The 12,672-nt window shown below is 43.6% G+C and overlaps 1 protein-coding gene across 1 annotated transcript in view; it reads left to right on the forward strand.

The window, feature by feature from the left end:
• The window catches only part of LOC138481266 (fibrous sheath-interacting protein 2-like), a 2,966,522-nt gene that overhangs the window by 2,917,589 nt on the left and 36,261 nt on the right, over positions 1-12,672 (forward strand). The window lies entirely within an intron of this gene.

A 12,672-nucleotide genomic window follows, 5' to 3' on the forward strand; every position in this document is an offset into this window, starting at 1 on the left:
CAGCCGCCAAACACCCACGCCCTTACCACGGGCTTCACCCTGTGGGTTTAGTCCAGGGTTTAATAAGAAAGGGGGGGTGGCCTGAATGCCATCCACTATGGTTACGGTGGGCCCCAGGGGTCAATAGGAGCTTCTCAGGCACCAAATACCCACGCCCTGCAGGTTTAGTCCAGGGTTTAAAAAGAAAGGGGTGTGTGGCCTGAATGCCGTCCACTATGGCGTGTCCAAAGGTTCAAGAGGAGCTTCTCAGGCACCAAACACCCATGGCCTTAGAGTAGGGTTCATCCTGCGGGTTTAGTCCAGGGTTTAAAAAGAAAGGGCGCGTGGCCTGAATGCCGTCTACTACGGCTACGACAGGTCCCAGTGTTCAAGAGGAGCTTCTCAAATGCCAAACACCTGCACCCTTACCGGGAGCTTAAATATGTTGTCATCCAAAGTACTGCATTTGTTTGTGCTTAGGGTGACAATGCATTTAAGCAAACCGTAACATCCCTGTGCTGTGATATTACTGTTTGCAGCGCTGTCCCAGCGTGGATAGGTCCCTGTGCTGGGATATTACTGTTTGTAGCGCTGTCCCAGCGTGGACAGGTCCCTGTGCTGGGATATTACTGTTTGCAGCGCTGTCCCAGCGTGGATAGGTCCCTGTGCTGGGATATTACTGTTTGTAGCGCTGTCCCAGCGTGGATAGGTCCCTGTGCTGGGATATTACTGTTTTCAGCGCTGTCCCAGCGTGGATAGGTCCCTGTGTTGGGATATTACTGTTTGCAGCGCTGTCCCAGCGTGGATAGGTCCCTGTGCTGGGATATTACTGTTTGCAGCGCTGTCCCAGCGTGGATAGCTCATTGGGGCCTGTTGGCTGCAGCCAACAGGGTGCGCCAAAGTTGCTGCACAAAACAGCTTGCACCAAAATGACTGCACCGGGATGTCAGGCTTCGAAAACAGTGATAAAATGTTGGTAGTGATGTCGAGTTTAGGTCAGTAAAAAAGCCTAAAAAACAGTCATCTTTATTTTTGTGGCCGAAAAATATTTTTTTTCGTTATTTAAGTGCAAAGTTATTTTGTTCGGCGGTGTGAAGGTTTTTTTTGAGTCTGCTGACTCGAAGCCTCCTAGGCCCTGACCCTATTTCCATGTTCATAAAATGTTTGTTTTGCCCTGTATCCCGTAGGCTGTGTGTTAAGCTGTCCTTTAATCAATGAAAGTTGCTGGCGTGTTATTCTATCCGGGCTACTTATATTTCTGGACTTTTTAAGCGAATTTCGCAGCGATTCCTCATTGAGTGACCTATATTTTCAAGGATGCTACAAGAAACATCGTAACATCGTAGGACTGCTCACCATTGCCTTCAGATCATCCCACTGCATTGTCACTGATATTAAGTTCATTGTAATCTCTAATAGGGGCTTTTATTTCCTTCAGACAGGCCGTCTCTCCCAGGATGGTCGGATCTAACTTCCACTTCCTGCTGGATAATGCCAAGGTAGAGCATTGAGTGTTTAGAGAAGGTAATGGTGGGCTGGCATCGTTGTTGGGACGCTCTCTGATGAACATAGATCTCGGATTATTTCGACTGCTTAGATACAGGGCTGTCCAATTCCAGGCCTTAGGGATGTAAACCTGACGGGTTTTCAGGATAACCCTATTTAATCTTCATGGGCTTAACATTGCATACATTTAGAATCATTCCATGCACATTTATCTCATGAATTTTATTGAGGGGTATCCTGAAAATCTGACATGTTTCTGGCCCTTGAGGCCCAGATCAGGACAACCCCGGCTAAGAAGGTCAATCTTCTGGAAAGTGAATAGTGAATCTGGGAAAAGTGAGCATATGTTCTCCCCTGCAGATGGGAGTAGTGCCATGCATCACTAATCCAAGATCTTTCAAAGCAGACGTGAGCCTCTGTGAAGCTACGCCTTTACCTCATGATCGATTGGACGTTGATCTGTCAATCGATTCATAAATCACTAGAATCACATGTCGCCCATAAGAACAACCCCCCCCCCTTTTCATATGGCTGTTCCAGATCCAGAAAATGAAGCAAAAACCTGTCTTGCCGTGTGTTTGGCGCTTGAAAAGATGCATACATCAATCATCACCCCGGTATCTCTCCTTTACCAATTATATATCTACCATCCTTATCCCCCCTCTTGGAGCCTCTTAAAGTAAATAGGAAATGTTGGAATAAAAGGGCCACTCCTGTCCTCTTACTGGTATGGGAAAGGCATGAACCGCTTTGGAAAAACCTTGGGCTCCGATCTCCTCTTGACAAGTTCTCTTAAAAGAGTCTCTTGTAGGGCCAGCATATCTAAATGTAAACATTTAGCTTCCCTAAATAATTGAATCATCTTATTGGGTGTGTTAAGCCCGCTTACATTAAGGGAACCAATTATGTCAGCCATCAGGGTATATTGTAATTATTCAAGATTCTGTCTTGCCAGCGTCTTTCTCTGTCTCGCCTCTCCCTGTACCATGGATCTCAGGCATATCATCTCTGCCACCGGCATATGGTTACCTGGACCAGAATCTAAACTTACGCTGTGTTCCTTGCACAACCTTTAAACTCTAACCACCACCCAGACCACAATTACCAAAGCATATTCTATGGTTAGCTGGGTTGAAATCTAGCTCACTCCCCGGGGCTGTAGCTTCATCAGGTGATCATCCCTCATCCTCCCAGTTTCCTTCCCAACATTTCTCATGTTCCAACACGTTTGCTTTCCTATTGGATAACAAACATGGTGCCTGAGGCAAATGTATAGAAGAACCACTGCACCTTGCTGGGTTTCCAACCATTTGTATGATTCCTACATTCAGCTAAATGCCGAATAGGAGTTCCTCTTGACCTCTCACTGTAAAGCTGATGATGTTTCCTCTGATTCCACCAACTTGGCCATCTCTTTCCTGGATGTCTTTGCTTTCCATAATGTTCCTTTTCCTCCTGTTTTCCTCACCGTTTCTTCTCTGGAAGAGCTTTGTATGTAGATGAGACGTATTTGTAGAGTTTTATTTATCTCCTTCTTTCAGATGTTAGAGACGTGCATGCTTTGGCATCAAACTTGAGTTGGAATCTGAATTGGTAAAGACACATACCTTATTTGTCTCCTATTCAGATAGGCTTGATTGTTCTTCGTTGGACAGCATGGCTGAATATAGATCCTGATATACCTGGACCGTGCTGTCGAGAAATACAATGTGATTGAGCTTCGAGCCCTTTGGGTAACGTGCATGTAATGGATGGGGATGCAGTATAACTAAGACTCCAAATAATCAAACCAACTCAGGAAGATGGTAAAGTTTTCTGTTTTATTATCAATTGTCTAAAACAGGGAGTTACAATGGACATCAACGGACGTTTGCTTCAAACCTGCGGGGTACTTTACAAAAAATCACATTTATATAGTAAATATTCATCATAGGGTCATACTAAGTGGCAAATAAGAAAATCCACGAGGGGTTGTGATAGGATCAAGCAGAACATCCAAGTATACTTTCTGTAAAGGGTGGGATTTTGATTGGATCTCTACTGTCAGTTGGACAATTTATGCCTACCTACATCTTCAAAACTATTAAGTACACAGTATATCATTAGCTCAAAAACTATAAGGCCCTTCGTTATTTGGCCCTCTACAATTGGTTGGCACACTCGTGCCATGTCTGGAACATTTGGTTCACTTAGCAGCATGTAAGCTCATACCCAGGTGCGGGGAGCTGGACTTTACTCCATCTCCCCACCCAATTAGCCCAATGTCTCATCACCCATGCCTTCTGCCATGACGATTGTTTTTGAACTTGCCCTTGCAGCGTATTCTTGTCTCTGGGAATATAAGGGAGTGCGATCACGCACTATCGTTGTTCTAGAACTCGAAGCTCAACTCTATTTCCATCCTTGGCTCACGTGACAGGAGACCATGATTTGGTCCATTTTGCAGCATTTAAATGTCTTAAATGAATAAAACTTGGCAGGCATGTTTTTTTTTCTTTGCACCTTAACAAGGGATGATTCAGCTCCTCACGTTCACCGCCTTCAAGAATAGATAACCAGTCTTGGCTGCGTTTAGCCTTGACACCAAGCCAGACAGCTTTGCCATTCATTTTCACGATCTCAGCTAAATCTTGCTGCGACACAGCTCTCAGCCTTTCTTCTCCATGGGTCCGAGCATACTAAATTCATGACACAGATGTCCAGCTTCTATACAATGGCGGCTCCGCCTGCAGTCAATTCACTATGTATAGCCAGCTTCTATGATCAGTTAGTCTACTTGTATTACTGCATCTGTACAGTTATTGAACGGCTTGCATTTTCTGCAGTACGTCACACACGTGCAATCTTCTTTTCGCATATAAGCGTTTAATCAATTCTTTACTTCGTCAGTTTCTATAAGGTCCTTGCATTGTCTTCAGCCACTCTTCTCAGGGCTTCAAGTTCGTCTCTTGTGACTTAACCAGCTCCTCTTCTCATGCTTTTCATATTCCTTCGAGGAGTTCCTCCCTCAGATTGTCGTCTCTTCGCAAATACATCTGATAGGGTTTTCTCAGAGGGTACCCTTTTTTCAAATATTCTCTTCACCCTTGGTCACAACTGCTGGTCTCAAGCATGGCACAATCTCAGGCTTCAAGCATACAGGAGGTAGGGGATGGGGCCTCCTTCAGAGGCATGCAGCTGTTCCTCTACATGACCCTCCTATCTTGCCTCTGTTAAGATGGCCTCTTTAACTGTACCATCATGTAGCTTCAACACTATATCCGCGGCTAGTCAGCATTATGCCTTTGCATTCCAACTGTATATGCTGGGTAAATCTTAATTTCTGCTCGGTGCCTGTCTACAATTAGGCGAAACAAGCAAGTTATACACGCCTTCATATCATTAAGTTGGAAAACTTCTTTTCGGAACCACATTCTTACTTTTTCTCGCAAGGGCCCTCATTCTAAGTAAGGAAGTCTGGAAATAAGGGTGCCAGTAGCAACGTACCAGCACCCTTTCCGGACTGCCATAACAGGAGAATGCTGGTAGGGGACACGGATCCCCCGGCAGGTCTGACCTGCTGTGTTTTCAGGCCCCTACTGGCATGTCTCATTAGCAACGGTGCCGGTGATTCAGTGACCCCATTTCCACTGAGTCCTATTGGACTCAGTGAAAATGGGGATTAACCGATACTGCCGCTGCTTGTGATATCTCAGTGACACCGGAATATCAGGTGGCGGTAAGAGTGTTACAGGGTTGCTGGTAACCCACCGCCTACCGGCAACCCCATAATGAGCCCCAAGGTTCTGTTCTGAAGGTCTACTCACTTTAATTGCCGATCGAGTGTGAGCCTTTCATCTCCCTCACTTCATCATTTTTGGGATTTTGCTTTCCTTCATAGTGATGGTAATCCCTATTTGATCAGCTCTCTCTCCCAATAAACCTAAACTTTTTCTGTTCTCTGCAGCCGCTGTGATGAAGTCTATTCGTAGTGAGTGTAGAGAGTTTATTCTTGAACATGTCCTTAAAGCTGCTTTCTGTCCTTGATTTGTTTCAGTGATTGGACTTTCAAGGGCAGCTCTCTCTGCGTTATGTGGCGAGCTTTCCCATTTGGAACATGCCCACTCACAAAATCCTTTCATAATAAATGACAGAGCCGTACTCCACACGGATCTTTCATTACATTGTTGACCACTGTTTCATTTTATTTTCATCTATTTTTAATTTGTCCCACCTAACCCGTTTGTGCTGGCCCATCTTTTAAATTGCACAATGTGTATTCATTGTTTTTTGTTGCTGCTCATTTACCTAAATTGTTGCATCGCTCACATATTATCAAGTTTGACATTTTACACATGACTCTGGGGTCGTATGGCCCATACTCCACATCATACATTTTCATTATTGCGCTCTTCTCTTTATGTATAGTGGTGCCCTCTTAACGCCGGGAGTTTTCATCTCCTAGAATTCTTGCTGCGTGTGGTCGATGTACATCATCGAACGCGCCCGCAGTCTGTAACTGACTTGCATCAGAGCAACTGCTCTCTACCTCACGGTCTGCAGTTCTCCACACGGCTCTGTCATTATTACAATGTTGACCACCGTTTCATTTTATTTTAACCGATTTTTAACTTTCTCCACCTCTAGCCTGTTTTTACTATCTTTTAAATTGCACTATTTTTATTAATTGTATTTTGCACCCGTTTTTACTCTCTTCATTTACTTAAACGGTTGCATCTCTTACATATATAACGTTTCAAATTGTACACATGACTCTGGGGTTTTCTGACCCATACGCCACATCATACATTTTCTTACCACGCTCCACGCTTTTTGTATATCTCTGTCTTAAAATAACTTCAGGAGACCTCATCTCACAGAATTCTTGCTGCAGCGCGCTCAATCTACATCATCATCAGCACCTCGCAAAGCTTTTTAAGGCCTGTTCAGGGCGGTCGGCGCTCCACACTGCCCCTTTTCTGAGGTACTCATATCTCACAGTTTTCCTCCATTAAGACTTACATCAGAGATCTTTCTCCAAACTCGTTTCCCTCATATTTTCCTCCCTTGCCTCATCACTTAAATTCTGTCCCCAGGGATGCCTTTTAGCATGTTTTATTCAATGGAGAAATCTCTCTCCTTCAACAACAATGTTGGATTTTTCTCCCTTAGATCTCTTAATATGATCTAAATCATCACCATTTTGAGCAATAATATCCAATGCCAAAGTCCCTGGCCGTTACCTCTCTATCTCCCCTCCGTTTCTCAAGCTGACACTCTTTCTTTTAATTGTGCTCTCATCAATGGTAGTTGGGCCATTAATAACAGCTCAGCTATTTCTGACCGTATTTCCGATCTTGTACTTGACCTTTTATTTATCACCAAAGCATGCTTAACAGAGACCAATGTCACCAGCTTTCATTACTTAGTTACCGCTAACGGCTCCATTAAACGGACATAGTTGGCCAACGCGGAAGTGGAATTGCCATTATGTTCAAAGCTATTCTCCCAGTGTCCAACTTTGAACCCCTAACTCGAGGAATCTTCATAATCCTACTCTTTCATGCTCCAGCTGTCTTATTCCGGCTCCACCAGAGTTGTTTTTGGATACAGGCCCTGGCTCAGCCAGTAGTTTCCTCATCAGTCTTAAGGACTACCTTACATCCCCCTATCTTTTCTTGTTACAAACTTCTGGTTCTTAAGGATTTCAATATTTGGCTTGATTGCCCAGTACTGCCGACCCTTCCAAACTACTGGATATAGTTGGTTACCAGTCCCTACATCCTTCTGTCACATCTAGCTCGCATTCCGCAGGACATTGTCTGGATGGGACTTTTACCCTTTTACTTTCAACCTTGATCTCTTTCACAACTCCACATTTCATGTATCTTGTAGTGACCATTTTGTCCAGCATTTTACATTAAAATCAACCTCTTGTTTTAATGCCCGACACTCTATTACCCAAGAGGCCACATGCTCAAAAAAAGCTCTCCTAAACATTAGTCCTGCAGAATTCGCTACCTCCCTCGCTGCACCTCTAACTGGCATACCGATTCCTTTTTTAATGAATGCTTAACTTCCTTTCGCACCACGATGGACAAAATCCCCCTTTCAATTCAACCCCTCAGAAAAAATTACTAATCCATGATATGCACAGGAATAAACAATCCCATAGGAAAGAGGTAAGCCTATGGTTTAAGACTACAGATGTACTTCACCTGCACGAAACCCGTGCTACACTTCTTGTACACTAACAGGCCATTCTCATGGCTGAAAGCGATTTCCTTCATATCTACATCAATTCCGCCCTTACTAGGCTTGCTAAACCTTTGTCAATAGTACGTAGCTTCATCAATCCCCCTTGTAACAGGCAGCACATTTTACCCACTGTTGGGCTGGCTGACGAATTAAATGAAGGTTTTCTTAACAAAATATACATGATCAACAACAACCATTAAAAAGAGTCAATGAAAGACAGTGTGACTGGCCTATCCACTGCCACCCCACTGGGTCCTCTCTTTACTTTTTTCTTAGTCACTAATGACAACATTTTACCCATTGCTTGTTAAGCTTAAACCCACCTGCTCGCAAATTGATACATTGCCGGCTTTACTGGTACCCGCGATGGCACTGATATGTTGTCTAATGTGTTCTGAAACTCATAAATCGTTCATTACAGCAGGGTTTCTTTCCTCAAGGGCTTAAACAAGCTTTCATCACCTCTCTGCTGAAGAAAACTCACCGTGACCATATGGTCCTCAACCACTACCACCCTATAGCGCTTTTGCATTGTGAAAGCAACTATATTCTCCATGTCCTCCAATCCAGTTTTCGTTCCAAGCATAGCACTGAAACTGCACTGGTCTCTGTCTAGGGCGACCTGTTACACCACGCTGACCAACGTCACCTGTCTTTAATGGTTATGCTAGACTTGTCTGCTGCATTTGAAAAGGTGGACCACACGTTTCTGTTATCCAGACTTTCCCCATTTGTTGGAATTCAAGATGTGGCACTATAGTGGTTCCAAAGCTTTCTTGCTGGTAGAACACAGCCTGTTAAACTTGGGCCATACTGCACTTCTAAGCCACTTCTGTAGCGGTCCTCAGGGCTCCTCTCTCTCCCCTCTTTTCAATATCTACATTTTTCCACGATTGTCTATCATTCGCCATTACAATCTTCAATTTCATGCTTACTCAGATGGCCTTCAATTATATATCAAAGATTCAGGATCTAAAGGCACATTTAATCAACTTCAATTGTGCCTCGCCAAGATCAAATCCTAGCTTGCCTGAAACAATCTGCAACTCAACCACCTAAAAGCAGAGGTGATGCTCTTGCACCCAAAACATCTTCTGTCTGATTCTAATCAGCAGCCTTTGCCACCACCCCTGTTTGGTCTTCCAACTAGATCAGATGCTAAATTTAAAAAACCCAGGATAATCCTGGACTCCGAGGTGTCTTTATCTAAACAAATGAACAAAAGCGCCCCATGTGCGCCTTATTGAGAATATTACTCATCCAGCGCATTCTGCCCTCTCTTCCACTGACCAACCATGCTCCAGTGGTCAGGACCCTAGTAAATTCCTGGCAAGATTATGTGCATGCTCTTTTTTCAGGCCTACCCAAATACCAGCTTCATTGCTTGCAGCCTTCCCAAAATGCGGTGGGACATCTAATTCTAAAATTACCTAGAGAATCTCCAGTGTCTGCAGCCAGGTGCAACCTTCACTGGCTCCCCATACATTGTCGGATTCAATACAAGGTGATGTGCTTTGTTTTTAAATGTTTGCACGGATTGGCCTGAAATTACCTGGCCTAACATATTTAATTGAACCAGCCTTCCCATTTGCTTCAATCGCCCAACACTTTTCTACTTACTGTTCTCTGAATTCGGGCCCTACTCAAGGTGATCAGTGTTTTTCCGTTCTTGGACCCAAAATCTGAAATAGCTTACCCCATTCACTTCGATCCCTGGACACCTTAGCATCCTTCCATGAATCTCTTAAAACGTAATTCTTTTCTTAATTAGCATTTTGTCATATGGATTTAGCTAATAATCTTCATGAGATCATTCCCAATGACTTCACCAGAGTCCAGATACAGTTGAGTCTGGCCGGTACAATTTCTGTTGTTATGTGCATTACAAATGTATCAAGCATAAACAATCACCAACCATGGATAATGTATAATGATTTAGAGGCAACCACTATTGAACAAAAGGAGGGAATATTCCACATTAGTATCGCACAGGAGGTGGGGTGGCCTCCCAGCCAATGAGGAGGCTCGAAATGGGGGAATTGCCACATGGTAATCCCCCCGCTCTGAGCCTCCTCACAGCTGGAGGCCACCATCTTCCCCCGCCAGGGATTCAGGTAAGTGCTCTGCTCCCCTCTTCCCCCTCCACAGATTTCCCTTCCCCCTTCCCTCCACTTACCTGCTTTTGTTCTCCTCTTCGTGAGCAGACGTGCTGGAAACACTTCTGTCTCCAGCACGTCCACTCCCGATGTGCTACAGGCAACCATGGAAAAAAGAAGGGACTACACGTAGTCCCTCTCTCCTATTCATGGTGGCCATTTTTTTGTTTACTTTTTTCCTATTTTTTTATGGCCTCCAGGGAAAGGGGAAAGGGACTACCTGTAGTCCCTTCTCCCTTTCCATGGTGGCCATTTTGTTTGTTTACTTTTTAAAAAATTGTTTTCAATGGGCAGAGTGCTTCGCAACAGAAAAAAATGCTTTTAGTACCCCAGTTTTACAGGCCTGTACCTATGGGCCTGTAAGAGGATTCAATTCAACACTACAGCTAAGTCAATGCCTAGTCTGGGATACTGAATGGAAAGCCTTATTGATATATCTTTATGTCCAGTTCATGCGTTCTGGATGACTACCCCTATAAAACACCCCTCTTTTGGAATCCCCCTGACCCCACTGAGCCAAGAAGTAGTTCTGTTTTGCAAGTTAAAAAGGTTTATTTGATAATTTAAACAATAGATATATATATCACGCTTTATAATAAATTAATAATTGAATATCACACTGAATCTGAGCAGTAATCAATAATGGATAGTCTGGCACTCGCACACTTCTTTATAATCAATGATGAGTGGTTATAGGATGGATAAGATAGCAACAATACTTTATGGTTTCAAATGGATGCAAGGTGGAATGAAAATGCAGTACAGAAAATACTCAATATGCGTTCAACAAAACAATGTAATCACTTTTCTCTGGCAATCCCCTCCCCCCTTTATGCAATGCAAGGAAATGGAAGGAAAGCACACAGTTCTCAGAAATGCAATCAAATGTGATTCAGTTCACCCCAGCAAGCTTACACTACAGAAGTTTGAAACACAGGCCCAAAATGCTTTTATATGTGCTGGCAATGAAGTGAAAAATATGCTAAAATGCTTTTAATTCCCTCTAGAGGATCAGGGTGAGTGGTATCTAGTTAATATTAGTCCGGGCTCACTCTTGCAATGATTCAGGAATGATTAGCAGGTTAAACGAATTTCTGGCAAATGGAAGCACGGAAGCGGCTGTTTTTACACGTGGAGAAATTTGCAAATCGCGGTAAAATTCGCGAGTGCGCCGGGCGCGATTACAGAGGAACTACAAGGACTATCACTATCATTTTGGGGTCCTAGGACAGCCTAGGATCTCAGCTTCCAGATGAAAGTTACTGCAAGTCTCTAAGACAAACGGTCGCGGAGATATGAGCGATTTGGTAAAGGTCGTTTTTCAGATTTGAAATTTTAAAGTTCAAAGTGACAAGTGACAGTTTTGCAAAATGACAAGGTACAACTTCTAGGAGACAGTCCTGGTTAGATTAAATAGATTGAATTATATTATTTTAACTAAGAGATTGATTCTGCACAGTTCTGCTAGGTACTCACACTATATTCTTGAATTAAATGGGCCTCGCCATGGATCTGGTCAGGTTTTAGACTGGACTCTGGTCTGGTCTCTGCACTTCACAGTGATCTGGGTCAGCTCTGTTCTGCTGGTCTGGTCTGGGTCAGCTCTGGTTCTGGATATTGATAGATTTGAAGTCTGGATCTTTCTGCACAGCTTTCTCTAGAGATTGATGGAGGTAAAGTATGGATTTTCCCGGCAGAGCGTCCCGCAGCAAATGGATTTGAAGGTCCCTATCTGTCCTGTCTATCTGCTTTTATCTGTTTTTAAAATGGGTGTGTGTGCAGCATCACTAGACCCTACCCCTCTACACTTGTCATTGGCCCAATTCTCCCCTCTCCCATGATTGGGGAAGGAACTGTGAGTCAGAGTGATGCTGTAGGTTTTATGGGTCAGAGGATCCTCCCCTGTCAAATTGCACACATTCTATATTTGATTAAAAAAAACATATTTGCACAGGTACACATTCGTTTAAAATTACACGCACCCATCACATATCACAGGAGGTATACCCTGTCCAAATCTGCTCTTCCTGGGGGCTTGCATTCAGAAATGGCAACATCTGCACTTTTTAACTGATTTTGCAATTTCGGACATTAACCCAAATTTACACACATGTGCGCAAGGAGTATGGACATCAGTTGATGAAGTGTCAGATTTTTCACATGCACACATTTTGAGTAATATCCTCTTTTCCGCTAAAACCCCCCTGAACATACCACCGGGTCCTAACACGTCTTAAAATGTGGGCAGAAAAATCACAAGAATTATGGTATCATTTAAATAATTTTCACAAGTCCGCTCTATGAATGATCCATCTTTTTCTAAAACCATATTCTGGCTACAGGAATGTGTCTTTTCAGGTCACATGGTACAGAAACCAGTCTTTCCAGTTTCTGCCAAGCTCAGAGACCCTGCCCCTCCCAGCTTCTGCCAAGAGGAAGCTGTTTTACGACATCTGCAATAAACCATCTGCCTGGGTGAAGGGGGTTGCATTGTTCAGAGCTCCTGTATTCTGTGGGGGCTCCCCTTAATTCAATTATCAGAGAGATGGCATATCCTTAGTGTGGCCAGCAGGAAACAGCCAGGCCTGGGAAGTTACTTGTGAATCAAGTTTCACTCCTGATGGGGGTAGTTGCCAGGCACAATTGGAATCTCTTTAAGCCAGTTTTTAGCCACATGTCATTTCTGTTCCCCAGTTTTCTGCATTCAAATAACTAACAATTGTTTACATATGCAGCTAGAATGCTGATTCTAAGTTTAAAACTATGACATTTAAACAATTGCAGCCTATGTGAC

This window comes from Ambystoma mexicanum, chromosome 5p (assembly GCF_040938575.1).
Source record: "Ambystoma mexicanum isolate Mex_15411 chromosome 5p, UKY_AmexF1_1, whole genome shotgun sequence".
NCBI lineage: Eukaryota > Metazoa > Chordata > Amphibia > Caudata > Ambystomatidae > Ambystoma > Ambystoma mexicanum.